The sequence below is a fragment of the Gopherus evgoodei genome, chromosome 11, assembly GCF_007399415.2.
Source record: "Gopherus evgoodei ecotype Sinaloan lineage chromosome 11, rGopEvg1_v1.p, whole genome shotgun sequence".
Lineage (NCBI taxonomy): Eukaryota > Metazoa > Chordata > Testudines > Testudinidae > Gopherus > Gopherus evgoodei.
Genome location: NC_044332.1, coordinates 68,983,951 through 69,006,196, shown reverse-complemented (window position 1 = coordinate 69,006,196; position 22,246 = coordinate 68,983,951). Strand labels below are relative to the sequence as shown.

General features: G+C 50.1%; 1 protein-coding gene across 6 annotated transcripts in view; it reads left to right on the top strand.

Moving 5' to 3' along the window:
- The window catches only part of KALRN (kalirin RhoGEF kinase), a 798,047-nt gene that overhangs the window by 281,904 nt on the left and 493,897 nt on the right, over positions 1-22,246 (top strand). The gene's annotated exons all lie outside the window — the stretch shown is intronic.

Sequence of the window (22,246 nt, the reverse complement as noted above, 5' to 3'; positions counted from 1 at the left end):
TTGCATATTTCATTTGTGCTTTGATTAGTATGCTGTTAGTAAAATATGTCATCATTGAAGCAACACAGACTCTAGCCTGATGGGTTATATCTATTCTTACATGGATATTTGGTGTTCAGATATATGGATTGCAGTTCAGATATTATTCATTAGGGTCCAGATCCTCAGAGATATTTAGGTGTCAAACTTCCACTCAAATGTTTTTGATAAGTTGTGTTGCCAGGTTTTATAGCAAATCCAAAATAATCATTATTTTTACATTTACTGCTGCATCATGGGATTACAATACTTTTACCTGATTGTGCTGAGACCATAACTTTTATGCTGCAATTGAAGGAAAGCAGCAAACATCTTGATTATCAAATGAACATTCAGTTCATATGTGTGCTTAGTTCAAATGTTCAGCCTTAGTTGTGCAAAATGGCCATCAATATGGATCCAGTGTTGTGGTGTGATGGGGATGTCACTTTGCTCAGAACAAATAAATCTGCAGGTTTGGTGATAAAACGAGCAGCGGTAAAACAGTTAAAAATGTTGGCATTTAAGTAGTCATAATTTGGCTTTAAAGTTAACACCTCACTAAAATGAAGGGTGTAAGTTCATCCTCCTCCTAGTCCCATTGTTTCTCTCCACTGGCTGCAGATTCAGCAGGACAAAGTGCATTAGTTTACATAGAAAAGGCTATCTTGGCAAGCAGATGGGCTGGAAATCTAATTAAAACACCCCAAAGCTTTGATTCTGGCAAAAATAAGCAAAATCTGTGGGATGACCCTAAATCCTCTAAATTAAATGGATGTTCTGTGTCAGTGCAGTTCTATTGTCCCAGTTTATAAATAAAATATGAAGGGCTCCATTTTCACATAGGCCCATCAATGTACTCATTTATGAGTTTAATAAAGCATGTGTATTCAGCACAATTAGATAAGCATATGTATCTAGCAATAAATGTTCTCAATATAAAATCAACACATGTATAATGCCCTGTATAACCAAAGCATGGATAAATTGGCATGTGTTCAGATTTTAAAATCTTTCTTACATTTTGGTAAGTTAACCATGAAATGAAGGTTGTATGCAATTTATAATTCTGTTGACAGCATAAATAAATAACTTTGTCAGAAAATGTGGTAACAGTACCTAGCTCTTAAATATCACTTTTCATCTGTGGGTCTCAAGTGCTTTACAAACAAAGTTAAGTAGCGTGATCTCCATTTTACATCCAGGGAAACTGAGGCACAGAAAGATGCTGTCAGCCCATTCAAACTCTCACTCAGCAGCAGAGCCAAGGACACCAAGTCTTGTGATTCCTAGTCCAGTGCCTCATTCACTGGACAACACTGTCTTTAAGTAAATGGTGAGCACTATTGGTGAGTCCCTAAAAGATATGAAGGGGAACTCTGGAAGGAGAAACATAATATACTAGAAACTATAGAACCTGCACTACATTGAAGCACACATCACTGTAGTACCTAGGTGGTAAATAACCCTAACACAATAATTCACACACAAAGCGGAGCACTTTGTTCTATTTACTGTCATTTCAATGGAATTTAGTCACTTAACCCCTTTCGGCAACTTTGAAACACCCAGCCTTAGGGCTTTAGATACCTGCAGGTGCTCTATGAACAATGTCTTTTGCTTTGGAGCCCTCTGCTGGACTTTTGCACACAGGCACTATCCAGTGTGGGTACTGGAGCAGTTGTCCCTATAGGGATCTTTCATGGAAGGTAGCACTTTTAAAGTAACAGTTGTGCAAGGTGCATCGTAGGAGTAAAAAGGTGTATTTATTTTACTTGATTTTATTTTCTCTTTTCTCTGTGTCAGGATCTTAGGTGTTATTTTCTATTAGCATAGGTGACATTTTGAGTGGGTGTGGAATTTTTTTACATCATATCTGATTAAAACAATAGCCTTTTATTGTCTGGGAGAAAGTGAACCTTTTCTGCTCAACAGCTGTGGCCAAATATGTCTACAAAATATCTGCTTTATTTAGGCTGAACCTCCTCCATTCTTCTCACCATCAACTCCTGTTCTATGCTAGTAAACTGTCTTTCTCCAGGCACTTTGAAGGGAATTTAATTGATTGCTCACTCGATCTGTATAATAATCTTTTGTCCTTGACTACTGCTGATGGCTCCTAAATGCCCTCATCCTTGAGTTCATCCTCACAAGCTACCAGAGCATGTGGAGGCATTATAGAAATAATGTTTGTCATAGGCAGCAGCTGTTGGTAGAGATGAAAAAAAGTCTTTACTTCAGCCATAGTATCTTCCATCTCTCAAATGATGAACTGTTTCATGTGATGAAAAGGTTGTTTCATCAGCACATCTCCATCCAGGGAGAAAAATTAAGTTTTTCTTGTTTGGAAGACCTTGTGTTACTTCAGTAAGGTTGCTGCAACTCACTCACCATCCACACTTGCAAGGCACGTACAGCGCTGTATCTCCCTGGCTACAGCGCTGGTTGTACTCCACCTCGGTCTGGGGAGTAACGACTATAGCACTGCTGATGCAGCACTGCTCCGCCAGTGTGGCCACCAAAAGCGCTGTTGTTGGCCTCCAGAGGTATTCGGAGATATCCCAGAATGCCTGTTCAGCCACTCTGCTCATCAGTTCAAGCTCTACTGCCCTGGCCTCGGGTGACTCGCCCTTTAAATGCCCTGGGAATTTTAAAAATCCCCTTCCTGTTTGCTCAGCCAGGTGTGGAGTGCAATCAGTGAGTCTTTCCAGGTGACCATGCCTCCACGTGCCAAACGAGCCCCAGCATGGAGCAATGGCGAGTTGCTGGACCTCAGCAGTGTTTGGGGGGAGGAAGCTGTGCAGTCCCAGCTGCGCTCCAGCCATAGGAATTACAATACCTATGGGCAGATCTCAAGGGCCATGCTGGAAAGGGGCCATGACAGGGACGCGCTGCAGTGCAGGGTTAAAGTGAAGGAGTTGAGGAGTGCCTATTGCAAAGCCCGCGAGGGAAACCGCCACTCCGGCGCTGCTCCCACGACCTGCCGTTTTTACAAAGAGCTGGATGCGATATTTGGGGGTGACCCCACCACCACTCCGACGACCACGATGGACACTTCAGAGTGGGGGGGGGAGGAGGAGGAGGAGGAGGAAACCGAGAGTGAGGGTACTGTGGTGGGGGGAGACACCCCGGAGTCCCTGGAGGCATGTAGCCAGGAGCTCTTCTCAAGCCAGGAGGAAGGTAGCCAGTCGCAGCAGCCGGTACTTGGTGGAGGACAAACAGAGGAGCAGGTTTCCGGTAAGTGGCTTTTATTTTCAGGATAGAAATTTTTGGGCGAGGAGGGAGGGTTAGGGCTGCATGCATGCATGCCTAGATGTGGAATAGCGCATTGATGTGGTCTATCACGTTGTGGTAATTGGCCTCGGTAATCTCTTCAAAAGTGTCAGCCAGAGCGTGGGCAATGCGCTTGCGCAAGTTTATAGGGAGAGCCACTGTGGTCCTTGTCCCAGTCACACTAACACATCCACGCCACTGTGCCGCGAGGGGTGGGGCGACCATTGCTGCACACAGGCAAGCTGCATAGGGGCCAGGGCAGAATCCGCATTGCTGTAGAAGACCCTCCCGCTGTTCCCAGGTGACCTGCAGCAGCAAGGTATCTTCCAGAATCAACTCCTGTGGAAAACATTGGGATAGTGTTCAGTGTAGGTACCCCCTGCAGCAGTTTGCTTTCCCCAGCCCACAGCAACCCCGAGGACAGTAGAGCCCTGAAGCAATCAGTCCCCCTTACTCACCATTTTGGGGCTCCCGTGGATTATGTGCACTCTCTTTGGGATGGGAAAATTATGCTATTGTTAAGACTGTTACACTCCTTAACTGTGTGGGAATAACTGTCTGGTATAAACAATGCTGCCTCTGTTAAGTGTTGCATTTTTACTTTTCCAGAAGCAACCTTGAGATCTCGGCTGCCCGTGTTATCAACAGCTCAAGGACTACAAAACCTCCGGAAAAAGCTGCGAGAAACCAAGGAAGACATGCTGCAAGCAGTTATGCAGCACTCCGTCACAGAGAATCAAAAAGTGCAGGATTGGAGGGAAAGGGAAAGCAGGATCTGCCAGAAAAAAGCAGCGGAGAGGAAGAAAAGCACAAAGCAGCTGATAAGCATCCTGGCGCGCCAAGCGGACTCTATCAAGGCGCTCATAGCCATGCAGGCAGAGCACTACCGCGCCTGCCTCCCTGGTCCCAAAGCTCTTTCCCTTATGCCCCAATGTCAGCTCAAAACCCCCTTCCCCAGCATCCAGGTTCTTACCACCACCAGCTGCCTCCAACACCTGAACGTTCACCAACCAGTCCTGAGAACTACGACCATTACCCTCTGCACTCAACCCCCATCACCATGCAGTATAGCCATCCTGAAGTGCAGCAGTCATTGCACAGCACTCCAGACAGGACATATTCAAACCTGTGACTGTACAGTTCCTCAACCCACCCTCTTGCCCTTTTAGATTCCCAAAAAGTTGTGTGTCTGTCAATAAAGTAATTTTCTTTTCAATAAATGAATTATTGGCTTTGAAAACAGTCTTTATTATTGCAGAAAGTCGAAGATATCTTAGCCCAGGAAAGAAACAGGCACTGCAAATCAGCTTAGGAAACACAGATTCCTACTAACTAACATTGTAACCACTGCACTTCACTCCCATGCAAGGCACCAAACATTACTGTTGGTTTTCAGCCTCAAATTCCTCCCTCAAGGCATCCCTAATCCTTGTAGCTCTGTGCTGGGTCTCTCTAGTAGCCCTGCTCTCTGGCTGTGCAAATTCAGCCTCCAGGCATTGAATCTTAGAGGTCCATGCCTGACCGAATCTTTCACCCTTCCCTTCACAAATATTATGGAGCGTACAGCATGCGGATATAACCGCAGGGATGCTGCTTTCCCCCAAGTCTAGCTTCCCATACAGAGATCGTCAGCGCCCCTTTAAACGGCCAAAAGCACACTCCACAGTCATTTGGCACCGGCTCAGTCTGTAGTTGAACCGGTCCTTGCTCCTGTCAAGGTTCCCTGTGTATGGTTTCATGAGCCACAGCATTAATGAGTAAGCGGGGTCTCCAGGGATCACAATGGGCATTTCGACATCCCCTACTGTGATCTTCTGGTCTGGGAAAAAAGTCCCAGCCTGCAGCTTCCTGAACAGGCCACTGTTCCGAAATATGCGTGCATCATGCAACTTTCCGGGCCAGCCTGTGTTAATGTCAGTGAAATGCCCACGGTGATCCACAAGTACCTGGAGAACCATAGAGAAATACCCCTTCCGATTAATGTACTCGGATGCTAGGTGGGGTGGTGCCAGAATAGGAATATGCGTCCCATTTATCACCCCTCCACAGTTAGGGAAACCCATTTGTGCAAAGCCATCCACAATGTCCTGCACATTCCCCAGAATCACGGTTCTTCTTAGCAGGATGAGATTAATGGCCCTGCAAACTTGCATCAACACGATTCCAATGGTTGACTTTCCCACTCCAAACTAGTTCGCGCCCAATCGGTAGCTGTCTGGAGTTGCCATAGCCACCCGCTTCTCCACCGACAGGCAGCTCTCTATCTCGTGTCCTTGTGCCGCAGGGTGGGGGCGAGCTCATCACACAGTCCCATGAAAGTGGCTTTTCTCATCCGAAAGTTCTGCAGTCACCTCTCGTCATCCCAGACTTCCATGACAATGTGATCCTACCACTCAGTGCTTGTTTCCCGAGCCCAAAAGGGTGTTCCACGGTGCTGAGCATTTCCGTGAATGCCAAAAGCAAGTTCGTGTTGTACACGTCACGCGACTTGCTATCATCGTCAGACTGCTCATCACTTTGGATCTTAAGGAATAGCTCAACTGCCAAATGTGATGTGCTAGCGAGACTCGTCAGCATATTCCTCAGCAGTTCGGGCTCCATTTCCCACAGAAATCGCACTGCACAGAAACTGTTGAGAGAGTCAAGATGACGCCAAACGTGGACGGAAAAACAGGGATTGCTGGGATATGAAATGATGCATCACGGGGTGATGAGACTGGAAGCAGAATGACCCGCACGCTCCACCCCCTTCCCACAACCCACTGTGCCAGAATGGGAAGAGGTGCTCTGTGGGATAGCTGCCCATAATGCACCACTCCCAACACCGCTGCAAATGCTGCGAATGTGGCCACACTGCAGCGCTGGTAGCTGTCAGTGTGGCCACACTGCAGCGCTTTCCCTACACAGCTGTACGAAGACAGCTTTAACTCCCAGCGCTGCACAACTGCAAGTGTAGCCTGTTGTAGGGGGGGAAGGGAAGTTCAGGGAGAGTAATGTTTGGCATATACCTGTAAACTGCACAGCACTTGATTAAAACCAAACAAATAATACTTACTACTATTGTAACCTTTCTGTCAAGTGGAGCCAGCAGCAACCAGGACTGGGTTCAATAGCTAGGGGTTCTTTTCTATCGATACAACACTGAATCAGCGCGAGCCAGGGCCGATGCAAGGATATTTTGCGCCCTAGGCGAAACTTCCACCTTGCACCCGCCCCCCCCCCCAATAACATCGGTTCATTGAGGGGCAAATCCCAACGAGCCTTTATAAACCTCAGGGGCCAGCCATGCCCAGGGGCTGCTCCCCAGACCAGGTTCCCCCCCCGCCCCCTGAACTCCCCTGGAGAGTGCACAGTCCCCCTGTTAGCCCTCCCCACCCCACCCCGACGGCCCCCGCCCTGATTCCACTCACTGGCTTTGCCGGACTTGGGCTGCTGCAGCAGCTCGGCAGGGAGGAGCTGCCTTCTGGGGGCTCCTGCAGCAGATGCATTAGCGCAGAGGCCCCTCTGCACCCCCCAGCCCTTCCCCGCCACACTCAGGCTCTGCAGCTCCCAGGAGTGTGAGCCGCCACTGCCGCTGCCCCTCCCGGAGCAGGCTCAGGGCCCTGTGCCCCAGCAGCAGCTCACATGCCCAGTAGTCGCAGAGCTCGAGAGAGGCAAGGGAGGAGCTGGGGGGCACACAGGGGTCTTTGCCTGCATGCATCTGCTACAGCCTGCAGGGGCCACAGCTGCTCCCCGCTAGCGGCACTGACGCCTTTGCAGGGCTCCTGCCCCCCTGTGCCGCGCCAGTTCCTCCATGGCTAGGGCTCACCACCGCCACAAGCAGGACACTCTGGCTCTCCAGTGCCTCCAGAAGGCGGCTCCTCCCTGCTGAGCGAGGGCACCACTTTTTGGCACCCCCAGGGCCATCCTTAGGATTTATGGGGCCCTACGCAGTATTATTAAACTGGTGCCCCTGTGCCCGACGGCAGCCTGAGCTTGCAGCCCGATGGGGGCGGGGCCAGAGGGACAAGGCAGAAAGAATAACAAGACGCCCAGCCTGCCTCATGGTGGCGAAGAGTTACAGTTCCCCAGAGACCCCTGACTCCTCTCCCTCATGCAGACTGGACATGCAGAAGGTACCTAATTAAAAGCACTAAACTTACGAATAAAATATGTTGTCACAGGTTTTTTGATATGCCCAGAAGTTTGTCAGACATTTATTTGCAAAAACTTTGTAATAAGGGTGAGTCAGCTGTCTTGCTGAATACAACATTAAATATTATGGAATATATGATGCAGCTCTTCTGTTTTACATTTTCTTAATCAGTATTTCTAAGCTGATTTTATATTTTAAATGTACTCTTAAATGTACTCATTCCAGATTACTACATATTTAACTCACTGAAACAGACATTATTTTAAATTAATCAGTCACAGAGGTTTAGTGTGTTTATAACAATGTTCATTGCTTTTAGAAAAAGGGAACACTAATTTACTGTGTGATCTCCATAACAATACACGTTTATGAAATTTCATCAACTTTAAAAAATATGTTTCCAGAGATTTTAGGCACAACAAAGGATTGGATATCTTACTAATGTACTGATTTTGCTTAAAACTAGTTCATCAGATAGTCAGAAGTAAAGAAAGGGAAACTCTTTGTCCAGCTATCTGGAAGCAAAGGGCTGTTTCTTCCTTCAGTTGGGGTGGGAGGTGGGAAGGGGGTGAAGGGAGAAATGGATGGACAGAAAGGACAGGAAAACTTTGGAAGTACTTTTTTTTACTATAGTAATTAACAATTTTTTTTAGATAAGAGTGCTCTTTTGAAGAATTTATTTAAAAAACCGTATGTCTGAAGATCCAAGCATTTAAGGCTAAAGATGATTGTGCATCTAAAAATCTGTGCAAGGATTTTTTAGAGATGTGATTTTATAATCTTAACCAACTCACAAATGAAATATTTTAAAAGCAAATTTTAAACTAAGGTCCTGTAGACTGACATGTTCTGAGGGTATGGCTACACTTGAAATTTCAAAGCAGAGTGTGGTCAGAGCGCCAGCACTGGGAGAGAGCTCTCCCAGCGCTGCACGTAAACCACATCCTCTACGGGTGTAGCTTGCAGCGCTGGGAGCCGCACTCCCAAAGCTGTGGCACTGATTACACTGGGGCTTTACAGCGCTGTATCTTGCAGCGCTCAGGGGGGGTGTTTTTTCACACCCCTGAGCGCGAAAGTTGCAGCGCTGTAAAGTGCCAGTGTAGCCAAGCCCTGAATAAATATAATTACAGTCATGCACAACTGTTTTTGTCAGTACATTCAGGAACTGACAGTAGATACCTGGGGGTTGGCAAATGCCTGTTAAATGTCTCGATTACCCCTTGAATGGCTCTTTAACAGTTTCAGTGTTGTGCTGATAGGTCTGGCAGGCTGGAGGCTTTTTCTCTTCTAACTACTAGATCTCCTTCCCAGAAAGACTCAGAGCCTGCAGGAAGGGTCAGAAGAGGGATGGGAAAACTATTCAGGTGGACATTAAGGGCTTGGCTACACTTGCAGTTGTGCAGCGCTGGGAGTTACAGCTGTCTTCGTACAGCTGTGTCGGGAAAGCGCTGCAGTGTGGCCACACTGACAGCTACCAGCGCTGCAGTGTGGCCACATTTGCAGCATTTGCAGTGCTGTTGGGAGTGGTGCATTGTGGGCAGCTATCCCACAGATCACCTCGTCCCATTTTGGCGCCGTGGGTTGTGGGAAGGGGACGGAAGGGTGCGGGTCATTCCGCTTCCTGTCCCAACGCCCCATGGTGCATCGCTTCACATCCCAGCAGTCACTGTTTTTCCATCCACGTTTGGCGCCATTGTGAGTCTCCCAATGGTTTCTGTGCAGTGCGATTTCTGTGGGAAATGGAGCCTGTCACAGAGTCACCGGGCGATGCTCTGGAACTGCACCCCACCAAGCCAGTCAGGACTTTGGGGAACCTCCTCTCCCTTGGAGCAGACTTGTTCAGGGCAAGAAGCTCACACAGCTTCACCTCCTGGGTCTCTCCTTGGAGCATTCAGCATCCTCTGTCCCTCCGTGCGCTTCCCACAGTGAGTCCACCCCAGCGGGGTCCTGTTGGAAGCCACCGGGTTCTGCACCCCCACTTTGCAGTCAGACGTGACTCTCAGCCAGCCAGTAAAACAGAGGTTTATTCGATGACAGGAACAGGGTCTAAAACAGAGCTTGTAGATACAGCGAACCGGACCCCTCGGCTGGGTCCATTCTGGGGGGCAGTGAGCCAGACCCTCAGGTCTGCCCTCCACCCTCGACCCCAGCCAGCTCCAGACTAACAACACCTCCCAGCCCCTCCTCTCTCCTCAGCTCCTTTCCCGGGCCAGGAGGTCACCTGATCCCTTTGTCTCCAACACCTTCAGCTGGCACCTTTGCAGGGGAGGGGCCCAGGCCATCAGTTGCTAGGAGACAGAGTGTCAGGCATTTAGGTGCACTGGCCCTTTGCTCTGCCAGATACTTAAGAACTGCCATGGGGACACTGAGGCACCAACACAGTATTCAGAGAAAACATTAAGAACTTTCCCAGTTCGTCACATCTCTCCCCCCTTCGAGACCGAACTGAGCGAGGTCACTTCAGCCAATGACCTGGGGAAGTTCGAACCCACCAAGGTTCCCATGGATGCCCCAGCATCTCTCCCATCCCTTGGTGTGAGTTACACCAGGACAGTCCAGTCTTACGCCCTCCCTTAGGTCGGGTGTGCTTGATGGCACTTGCAGGCCGCATGTGGGAAGGTTTATGCAGCCCACACCCTTTGCCACCCCAGTACCCCTGGGCTTCAAGCTGGGATTGGGTCTTTTCCCAGCACTCTGGTCTGTGATTCGGGCTCCCTTGGTTAAGAGCCCCCATCTTGGCCTTTGCCAGCTCTGGGCTTGGGCAGCCGCTTCCCACTTTGTGGCCCAGACACAACACCTCTGCCGTCCCCCCTTGCACTTTCCAGCTTTTACCGTCAGTCCCACCTCCTTGAGGCAGCCCAGCCCCCTCTTCACCTGGGACACCTGTTCCTCCCAGGTCTGGCTAAAGATGCACATGTTATCAGTGTCTGCCAGGGCCAAGTTCTCCATCCCTCTCAGCTTGTCTAGAATCTCCCCAGGCCTAGGCATGGGGTCAGCATCGGACACTGTGATGGCTTTAAGCTTCTGATAGCCCCTATAAAACCAGATCATCCTGTCTCGCTTGGGGATCAGCCCCACGGGTGAGGCCCATGGGCTGTAAAATGGCTGGATCCCATCTAAAGCCAGCATGTCCCTGACCTCTCTCTCCAGGTTATGGGCTGCTTTCCCAGTGACTCTGAACGGGGAACACCTGATGGGGAGATTGTCTCCCACCTCAGGGAAGAGATCCCCCCGGGGGTCTTCCCCCTTCTTCATCCAATCCTCCCTCTTCAGGTTCAGGGGTCCCCTCACTCTCCTCCCATCCAGCAGCTCGAAAGGGAAGAACCCTGTGGATTCCTGGGGCACCACCAGCCGTCTCCCGATTCCCCCCAGTTCTACTTCCCCTTGGGGAGCCCATTCCCGGTACAGGAATCCCTTCTCCTGCAGGACTCTGTCCCTGCAGCCTTCCCCAAGGGGGTTTGCAGCGCTGTGGCCAGCAAGTTCCCTCAGCTTCTCCAAGGAGGGATCCTTCTGCAGCTCGGTCTGGGATTCAGCGGCTGGGGCAGGGAGTGGGACCTGCTCCCTCTCGCTGGCTGGGCCTGGGGTCACAGCCCCCCTGAGCCCTGTCCCTGGTAGCTCCCTCCCTGCTGTGTAATCACTTCCCAGCAGCACGTCTGGATCAGGCAAACCTGTTTGGCAGCTGACCTGCCCTGCCCGGGTGTCCCCCCACTCAGCTGCGATCTCCGCTCCCCCCGTGCTCAGCACTGCCCTTGCTGTCCCAGTGGGGACAGGCAGCGAGCTCTCTGCTCTGGTCACAGCATCAGAGCCAGTGTGAGCCCCCTCTCCGGTGTGCAGGGGGGCGGGGAGCATCTCTCTCTCCCACTCAGCCCCAGCGGGCTGGTTATAGGTAGGCAGGTATCCTGAGCCCAGTAGCCCCTCCCCCCTGCCAGCCAGGTTATTTGCATTTTCACTGACCATTTCCATCCTAGCCAATTGGTTCCCTGGATTTGAATTCAAACCCTCGGCCATTACAGAAGCTGGGCCTGGATCCTGTCCCATGGGGAGACAGTCACCCCCCAACAGGGCCTCCCAGCCGATATCTTGGAGAACCCCAACTACCAGCCAGCCCGACCCCTTCTGGGTCTGCACAGGGATCTGGGCCATAGGCAGGGCGAGGGGCTTCACCCCAGGGAACTTCACCCAGGTTCCACAGTCCCTCAGCATCTGGGGCTGCACCACCACAGTTCTCTCTGTCCCAGGGTCTCGCCCTCGCAGGCGTGTTTCCCCACTGACCCCTGGGCAGCCCCCTATGTTTCTCTGCTCCACCATCACCAATCCACGCTGCTGCTGCTTCTCCTGCAGCTTTTCCTCGGGCTCTTCCTTTCTCTCATGGTCCTCTCGCTCTCTCGGGCTCTGCTCCCATCCCATCCATCTCCAATCTCCTGATGGGGAACCCAATCGTGAAGACCATCGTATGATTGGGGACCAGACTCCCGGGGATGCCTGGCTGATGCTCCAGCTGCTCTCAGATCCTCTTGTAGCCCCATCTGGGCCAGGAATCTGCTCCTCAGAGCGGTGCTTCTCCTTCAACTGCACGATTAACTGTGCCTTGGTGAATTTCCCCATGCGTAACCCTCTCTTTGTGCACAGGATCACAATGTCCTTCTCAAGGAGATGGTGATAGGCCATCACTTCACCATTCCCAAGTGGCTCTGGACTCACAGGCCTGTGTGCTCTTGGCTCCCCCATGGTTTCCAGGAAGAACCCCGGGTGTGCCAGCCCTTCTCGTGATCACCACCTCTCTGCCAGGGTCGAGCTGCAGACTCCTCCGCCCCTGGGACTGCTCCTGCAATCCCCAGGGGAACCCTGCTACTGCAAAGATCCTTCTCTCTCCCAAGGTCGAGCGGCAAGCTCCTCCGCCCCTGAGACTGCTCGCTGCAGTCCTCAGGGGGACCCCATTACTCCAACAGTCCTTCTCGCTGGTCACACACTCCCAGAGGTTAACTGCCTCCTGAAACCATCCCTCTCTGAGCCTTCAGCACGCCTGGTCCTCATTATCCCTCCTTTGTTTTACTGCTCCCCAGTCACTTACTGCAAGCAGCGCCATTCACGGGGTGCAGTACGTCCCGCCGCTGCCACCAGTTGTCACGGAGTCACCGGGCGATGCTCTGGAACTGCACCCCACCAAGCCAGTCAGGACTTTGGGGAACCTCCTCTCCCTTGGAGCAGACTTGTTCAGGGCAAGAAGCTCACACAGCTTCACCTCCTGGGTCTCTCCTTGGAGCATTCAGCATCCTCTGCCCCTCCGTGCGCTTCCCACAGCGAGTCCACCCCAGCGCGGTCCTGGGGAAGCCACCGGGTTCTGCACCCCCACTTTGCAGTCAGACGTGACTCTCAGCCAGCCAGTAAAACAGAGGTTTATTCGATGACAGGAACAGGGTCTAAAACAGAGCTTGTAGATACAGCGAACCGGACCCCTCGGCTGGGTCCATTCTGGGGGGCAGTGAGCCAGACCCTCAGGTCTGCCTTCCGCCCTCGACCCCAGCCAACTCCAGACTAACCACCCCTCCCAGCCCCTCCTCTCTTCTCAGCCCCTTTCCTGGGCCAGGAGGTCACCTGATCCCTTTGTCTCCAACACCTTCAGCTGGCACCTTTGCAGAGGAGGGGCCCAGGCCATCAGTTGCTAGGAGACAGAGTGTCAGGCATTTAGGTGCACTGGCCCTTTGCTCTGCCAGATACTTAAGAACTGCCATGGGGACACTGAGGCACCAATACAGTATTCAGAGAAAGCATTAAGAACTTTCCCAGTTCGTCACAGAGCCCGAGCTGCTGAGGACTTTGCTGATGAGTGTCGCCAGCACATCATGGTTGGCAGTTGAGCTATTCCTTCAGCTCCAAAGTGACAGTGAGGAGTCTGACGATGATATCGATTCGCCTGATGTGTATGACACTAAAGTGCTTTTGGCATTAACGGAAATGCTCAGCACCGTGGAATGCCACTTTTGGGCTCGGGAAACAAGCACTGAGTGGTGGGATCACATTGTCATGGAAGTCTGGGATGACGAGCAGTGGCTGCAGAACGTTCGGATGAGAAAAGCCACTTTCATGGGACAGTGTGAGAAGCTCGCCCCCACCCTGCGGCACAAGGACACGAGATTGAGAGCTGCCCTGTCAGTGGAGAAGCGGGTGGCTATTGCAATCTGGAAGCTGCCAACTCCAGACAGCTACCGATTGGTCGCGAACTAGTTTGGAGTGGGAAAGTCGACCATTGGAATCGTGTTGATGCAAGTTTGCAGGGCCATTAATCGCATCCTGCTAAGAAGAACCTTGACTCTGGTGAACGTGCAGGACATTGTGGATGGCTTTGCACAAATGGGTTTCCCTAACTGTGGAGGAGCGATAGATGGGACGCATATTCCTATTCTGGCACCACCCCACCTAGCATCCGAGTACATTAATCGGAAGGGGTATTTCTCTATGGTTCTCCAGGCGCTTGTGGATCACCGTGGGCATTTCATTGACGTTAACAGAGGCTGACCTGGAAAGGTGCATGATGCACGCATCTTTTGGAACACTGGCCTCTTCAGGAAGCTGCAGGCCGGGACATTTTTCCCAGACCGGAAGATCACAGTAGGGGACGTCGAAATGCCCATTGTGATGCTTGGAGATCCCACTTACCCATTAATGCCTTGGCTCATGAAACCGTATACAGGGAAGCTTGACAGGAACAAGGACCAGCTCAACTACAGGCTGAGCCGGTGCCGAATGACTGTGGAGTGTGCTTTTGGCTGTTTAAAAGGGTGCTGGTGTTCTCTTTATGGGAAGCTAGACTTGGGGGAAAGCAGCATCCCCGCGGTTATATCCGCGTGCGGTATCCTCCATAATATTTGTGAAGGGAAGGGTGAAAGATTCAGTCAGGCATGGACCTCCGAGGTTCAACGCCTGGAGGCTGAATTTGCACAGCCAGAGAGCAGGGCTACTAGAGAGGCCCAGCACAGGGCTACAAGGATTAGGGATGCCCTGAGGGAGGAATTTGAGGCTGAAAGCCAACAGTAATGTTTGGTGCCTTGCACGGGAGTGAAGTGCAGTGGTTACAATGATTTGCAGTGTCTTTTTTTTTTTTCCTGGGCTACGGTATCTTACACATTCTGCAATAAAGAAAACTGTTTTGAAAGCCACTAATTCATTTATTGAAAAGAAAATAACTAAAAAGGCAGGGGGTGGGGTGGTGAACTGTACAGTCAGAGGTTTGAATATGTCCTGTCTGGAGTGCTGTGCAATGACTGCTGCACTTCAGGATGAAAATGCTGCATGGTGATGGGGGTTGAGTGCAGAGGGTAAGGGTCGTAGTTCTCAGGGCTGGTGGGTGAATGTACAGGTGTTGGGAGCAGCTGCTGGTGGTAATAACCTGGATGCTGGAGAAGAGGGTTTTGAGCTGACATTGGGGCACAAGGGAAAGAGCTTTGGGACTGGGGGGGTGGGGTGCACGGTAGTGCTTTGCCTGCATGGCTACGAGTGACTGGATGCAGTCTGTTTGGCGCGCCAGGATGCTTATCAGCTGCTTTGTGCTTTTCTTCTTAGCTACTGCCTTTCTCCTGCTTTCTCTTTCCCTCCAGCACTGCATTTTTTCCCTCCAGTCCTGGAGTTTTTTACTGTCTCTGGCAGACTGATTCATAACTGCTTTCACCATATCTTCTTTGCTTTTTCGTGGCTTCTTTCTCAGGTTTTGTAGCCTTTCAACAGTCTCTGATCCAGCCAGTGGGGTATTCAAGGACACTGTTATTAGAAAGACAAAAATTGAAACATTTAACAGAGAGGCAGCATTGTGTATAATCACAGTGAAGGAGTTTACAGTCTCACTTTAGCATACTTTCCACATACCAACCAGAGCACAGAGAACACACAGCAGCGAAGAAATGGTAACGGGGAATGAGTGCAGGAGTTAATTAATCCTGGAAGATATCTCGCTGCTGCAGGTCACCTGGGAAGGGGGACTGATTGGGTCAGGGCTGTACTGGGGTTTCATTGCGTTGAGGAAAGCAAACTGCTGCAGGGGGACCTACACTGAACACTATCCCAACATTTTCCACAGGAGTTAATCCTGGAAGATATCTCGCTGCTGTGGGTCACCTGGGAAGAGCGGGAGGGTCTTCTACAGCAATGTGGATTCTGCCCTGGCCCCTATGCAGCTTGCCTGTGTGCAGCCATGGTCCCCCCACCCCTCGTGGCACAGTTGCGCGGCCGCATTAGCGTGACTGGGACAAGGACCACAGTGGCTTTCCCTATAAACTTGCGGAAGCGCATTGCCCACACTCTGGCAGAAACTTTTGAAGAGATTACCACGACGTGATAGACCACATCAATGCGCTATTCCACATCTAAGCATGCATGCATGCAGCCATAGCCCCCCCTCCGCTCCCGAAACATTTCCATCCTGAAAATAAAAGCTGCTTACCGGGAACCTGCTCCTCTGCTTCTCCTTCACCAAGTCCCAGCTGCTGTGACTGGCTACCTTCCTCATGGCTTGAGAAGAGCTCCTGGCTGCATGCCTCCAGGGACTCTGGGGTGTCTCCGCCCACCCCAATACCCTCACTCTCGGTTTCCTCCCCCATCTCACCTCCCCCTTCTCTCCCCGCTCTGAACTGTCCATCGTGGTCGTCGGATTGGCAGTGGGGTCATCCCCAAGTATTTCCTCCAGCTCCTTGTAGAAACGGCAGGTTGTGGGGGCAGCACCTGAGCAGCGGTTTCCCTTGCAGGCTTTGCAATAGGCACTCTGCAGCTTCTTCACTTTAACCCTGCACTGCAGTGCGTCCTGGTCATGGCCCCTTTCCAGCATGGCCCTTGAGATCTGCCCATAGGTATCGTAATTCCTACTGCTGGAGTGCAGCTGTGACTGCACAGCTTCCTCCCCCCAAACACTGCTGAGGTCCATCAATTCGCCATTGCTCCATGCTGGGGCTTGTTTGGCGCATGGAGGCATGGTCACCTGGAAAGATTCACTGATTGATTGCACTCCACACCTGGCTGAGCAAACAGGAAGATTTTTAAAATTCCCAGGGCATTTAAAGGGCGGGTCACCTGAGGCCAGGGCAGTAGAGTGCGAACTGATGAGCAGAGTGGCTGAACAGGCATTCTGGGATACCTCCGAATACCCTGGAGGCTAATTACAGCGCTTTTGGTGGCCACACTTAAGGAGCAGCGCTGCATCACCAGTGCTGCAATCCTTATACCCGAGGCAGAGCAGGAGTACAACCAGCGCTGCAGCCAGGGAGATACAGCGCTGTATGTGCCTTCCAAGTGTGGACGGTGAGTAAGTTGCAGCGCTGGTGGTGGGTTTACAGCGTTGCAACTCTCCAGTGTAGCCAAGCCCTAAGACCCAGTGGTGCCCCAAATTTTCAGGTGCCCTATGCAGCTGCTATGCCTAAGGACAGCCCTGGGTGCCCCCAATCACTTGCCGCCCTAGGCCACTGCCTAGTTCGCCTAGTGGTTGCACCAGCCCTGGCTCGAGCCCCCACCCAGTAACTTGGGAAACTTACACATCGCCCCGGGCTCCTTTGAGAGGCAATATTTCCCCACTCGCAAGCACAGAGTCTGAGTGTAGAAAAGAAACTTTTAGTAAAAGGAGGGAAGTAACTGGGCATTAATTTGGGAAAACACCACAAACAGGATTCATAAACACAAACTCTGAGTACAAGACCCACCCCCAAGTAGGTTGGGCAATGTCCTTTTCCTCTCAGGTTCTTAAGTCCAGCAACCCAATGTCTCTTTCATGTTCACGTGCCTGACACTTCTCTGCACCCCACTCACAGTTGCTGTCCTTGGTCAGTGCAGACCCAGAGTTCAGAGGTGCATTTGCAGAGTTCACCTCCCACCCCTGGGTGGGGTAAAGAGGTACTTTACTTGTGCCACTGCTTGGGCACTCACTCATCACCCCTCTGCTAGCCACCCTGCTGACCATTCACCAGCCGCTCCTGCTGGCTACCTGGTCACCACTCTCACAGTGCATCTCCATCACATAGCCACTCGTTCACCAGCTGACTGTCAGTCACTGTCTTCTACGACCTCTGCATGCAAGTCTTAGGGCTTGGCTACACTGGCACTTTACAGCGCTGCAACTTTCTCGCTCAGGGATGTGAAAAAACACCCCCCTGAGCGCAGCAGGTTACAGCACTGCAAAGCGCCAGTGTAAATAGTGCCCCAGCGCTGGGAGCGCGGCTCCCAGTGCTGCAAGCTAATCCCCACGGGGAGGTGGAGTACCACACTCGCACTTCAAAGTGCTGCCGCGGGAGCATTCCCGCGGCAGCGCTGTGCAGCTCTAAGTGTAGCCATACCCTTAGTAATTTTCAGCTCTTTGTAGGCTGGGCAGTAACACAGTCCTACCACAACTGATTTCAGCTCTGACTGGGCATTTAAAATAACAAAACAGTTTCTAATGAAGCCTATTTTAGCTCTGTTCTTTTAACAATGGGGAGGAACAGGTTAAACCAGTTTAGGGAGGACCATTGAAGCTGTGCAGTCTCCTGGCTGTGGATATCTGTCCCTACCCCTCTTACTTTCACAGGGCTCTGACATTCCAGCCCTTGGCTTAATGAGGTTTTTTCAACTGAGGGTGGCCCCCTTCATTTTGGACAGATTAAGCATAGTCCTGCTTTCTTGTATTCCTACAATAAATACAACATTGGTAACTATATTTCACTACCCCTGCATTCAGTACTAAGGCCATTTATACCCAACACCAGCCAAAGCTGATCACTTTGACACTGTTGTATTTGTTGAATGTGAGCAGGAGCAAACTATATTTACATAAACACACCCAAAGTCTCATCCCCTCCTAGCTAGCTGTCAGGGAAGTATTCATTCAAACCCTGCTTACACTATATAGCAGTATTTCTGAGCAACTGTCACACGCTCTTGTGAGGTAAGGTGATCTCGACTATGCATTTGGAAAACTGAATTGCAGAAACCATGACTTGTCCACAGTCACAAAGTGAATAGAATCAAGTGACTCAGTGTCAGAGTCAAAGTTGGAACTCCGGAATTCCTGGCTCCTAGATGATCTGTCAAAGCCCTGGCTGGGATGATTTAGTTGGGGTTGGTCCTGCTTTGGGTGGGGGTTGGACTAGATGACCTCCTGAGGTCCCTTCCAACCCTAATCTTCTATGATTCTATGTCCACTGCCTCAGACCATGATGATGATATCAGAGAGAGTGGTGCCATAGAGAGAAATGGCAGTTGGTAGTGATCAGATGCAGAGAGGAGCTGTTTGATGGTGTTTGTAGCCAGCTAAGGTGCACTGCTGTTCCCACTGAAGTCAATGGAAAAACTCTATTGACTTCAGTGGTGTGGGATCAGGACCCTGTTGCCAAATGCACTGAGACATGGGAGGGAGGACAGAGAAGCATCTGACAGCTGGACAAATAGTTGTCCAGGACAAATAGTAGAAGATGAGGTTGGAGGCATGGGGTGGAATATGTGGAACACATAAGAATGGCCATACTGGGTCAGACCAAAGGTCCATCTAGCCCAGTATCCTGTCTTCCGACAGTGGCCAGTGCCAGGTGCCCCAGAGAGAGTGAACAGAACAGGTAATCATCAAGTGATCCATCCCCTGTCGCCCATTCCCAGCTTCTGGCAAACAGAGGCTAGGGACACCAGGGCCGGCTCTAGGCTGATTCCCCGGAATCAGGCCCCGCGCCTAAGAGGGCCCTGTACCCGCTCCTGAGAGGGCCCCATGCCTTTTTAATTATTTTTTTTATTCACCTGGCGGCGGTCTGCACCTGGGGTCTTTGGCAGCATTTCGGTGGCAGGAGGTCCTTCGGTTCTGTGGAAAACCCGGAGCGGACCCCTGCCACTGAAGTGCTGCCGAAGCCCCGACCACCGCCAGGTATTTGAATCGGGCCCCACAGTTCATAAAGCCGGCCCTGAGGGACCCCATCCCTGCCCATCCTGGCTAATAGCCATTGATGGACCTATCCTCCATGAATTTATCTAGTTCTATTTTAAACCCTGTTATAGTCACAACGTCCTCAGGTAAGGAGTTTCACAGGCTGATTCCACACAATTGTGGAGGATGGAAAAGTGGTGGCAAGATATTACCTCAGTTGAGAGAAACCCGGGATCTGAACGATGACATGCTCACAGCTGTTTAGGTTGTCAGTTCTTTTACTTGCCCTTACAAACCCTCGGTGTTTGAGTAGTCAAACATCCATCTGTTGGTTGGCTGATGGTCTCAGATTGCCTCCCGGGGTTCCTACTCCCGGTACAATGCTGACTGGGTGAGCTTGTATATACACAGTGAGCCTCAGTGATTCTGAAGTGTTACACACTCATGCCACTACACAAACAATAAGTAATACTTCACATCAATTGTACCTGCTTTATCAGCAGGTCTTAGCTCCTCCCACTAGGTAGAGTGACACATCCTTGCTTTTTAGCAACATTTCTTTATCTGGAGAAAAGTATCACCACGTTGTGAGAGGAATATTTTGAATTGCACTGTAAAAGGTACATCGGCATCAGATGTCTTTTGGGTTTAGGAAGATACAATAAAGAAACCCGACTGCCTTCTCAGTGCCTTCCTGGTGGTTGTGTTTGTACCTTTGCTCTTTTTTTTTTAAAGTGTTTAGATTCAATCTAAAAAGTATGTTTTAGCAAATAGGTTAATTTTGCAGCTGAAGAGGAAGTCTTTCTTGATGTAACACCATAGACAGACAGCTCAAGGATCTCCTCTCTAGTCTGGTAGGGGCAAGAATTGTAAATCTGATAAAAAGGCTATTTTGGGTAAATCAGTGTGCTTGCAAAGACTTACTTTGTTTGCGTTGAGGTGGGGCTCAGAAGAATGAGAAATGTTAGTTCAATTGATTTTGGTCAGTAATTGTCAAGGTATTTTTCCCCCAGTTTGAACTTTAGCGTCCAAAAGTGGGGAGCTGAATGGACACTTCTAAGCTTAATTTCTAGCTTAGATCTGATAGCGCCGCCACCAGCCAATATATAGTGTTTGGCACACTTTCTGTTACCCCAAAACCTTCCCTGGGGAATCCAAGACCCAAACCTCTTGGGTCTTAAAACCAGGAGAAATAAACCACCTCCCCTCCTTTCCCCCTCCCAGACTTTCCCTTCCCTGGGCTACCCTGAGAGGCTCCACTGATCCAAACTCCTTGGATCTTAAAACAGAGAGGAATTAACCTTCCCCCCCTTTCTTTCCCCCCACCAATCCCTGGTGAGTTCAGACCCAATCCCCTTGGGTCTTAAACAAGGGAGAAAAATCAATCAGGTTCTTAAAAAAGAAAGCTTTTAATTAAAGAAAGAAAAAGTAAAAATTATCTCTGTAAAATTAGGATGGAAAATATTTACAGGCTAGTCAGATTTATATAGCCTAGAGGGACTCCCTCCCCCCTAGTCTGATATTCCAAGTTACAGCAAACAGAGGTAAAACTCCTTCCAGCAAAATACACATTTGCAAGTTAAGAAAACAAACATAAGACTAATCCGCCTTTTCTAGCTAGTACTTCCTATTTTGAACATGAGAGACTGTTTCAGAAAAATCGGAGAAACCTGGGTTGCATGTCTGGTCCTTCTGAGCCCCAGGAGTGACCAACGAACAAAACAAACAGCACAAACAAAGACTTCCCTCCACCAAGATTTGAAAGTATCTTGTCCCCCCATTGGTCCTCTGATCAGGTGTCAGCCAGGTTTCCTGAGCTTCTTAACCCTTTACAGGTAAGAGAGACATTAAGCCTTAACCATCTGTTTATGAGATGCCCCCAAATCTCAGACAGTGTGGAACCACACTGGCGGTGATTTCTTCCTAGAACTTTAGAATAAACAGATTAATAAAACACATGCACCTTTACATATACTACTAAATATGTAAACTACAAGACTTCTCACATTTTAAGGACAATTTTTAACCAGTTGATTCTGGGAAACTTTTACAGGAGAGTGCATCAGCTACTTTGTTAGAAGCTCCTGAAATATGTTGAATTTTAAAATCAAAATCTTGGAGAGCTAAACACCAACGAAGAAGTGTTTTGTTGTTTCCCTTGGCATTATGAAGCTATTTTAGCACAGCACGGTCGGTTTGTACCTGGAACCGCCGTCCCCAAAAGTATGGGCGTAGCTTTTCCGGGGCATACACAATGGCGTAGCATTCTTTTTCACTGATTGACCAGTGGCTTTCCCTTTCACACAGTTTCTTGCTGAGAAACACGACAGGATGGAAGTTTTGATCTGGTCCTTCCTGCATTAAAACTGTTCCCACACCATGCTCAGATGCATCTGTGGTTACTAGGAATGGTTTGTCAAAGTCTGGGGCCCTTAGCATAGGGTCAGACATGAGTGTTGCCTTAAGCTGGGTAAAGGCCTTCTCACACTCATCAGCTCACTTAACTGCATTCGGCTGGGTTTTTTTGGTTAGGTCTGTTAGTGGGGCAGCGATTTGGCTGTAGTGTGGTACAAATCGCCTGTAATACCTGGCCAAGCCTAAGAAGGATTGGACCTGTTTCTTTGACCTTGGGACAGGCCACTTTTGGATAGCATCCACCTTGGCCTGTAGGGGGTTTATGGTTCCTTGACCCACCTGGTGTTCCAGGTAAGTTACTTTGTTTTGGTCTATTTGACACTTTTTAGCCTTAACAGTTAGTTCTGCCTGCCTGATACTCTCAAAGACTTTTTCCAGGTGTTCTAGGTGTTCGGGCCAGGAATCAGAAAAAATGGCCATATCATCGAGGTAGGCAACTGCATATTCTCCCAATCCTGGTAGGAGACCATCTACAAGCCTTTGGAAGGTGGCGGGTGCATTTCGCAGCCCGAAAGGAAGCACATTAAATTCATACACCCCTG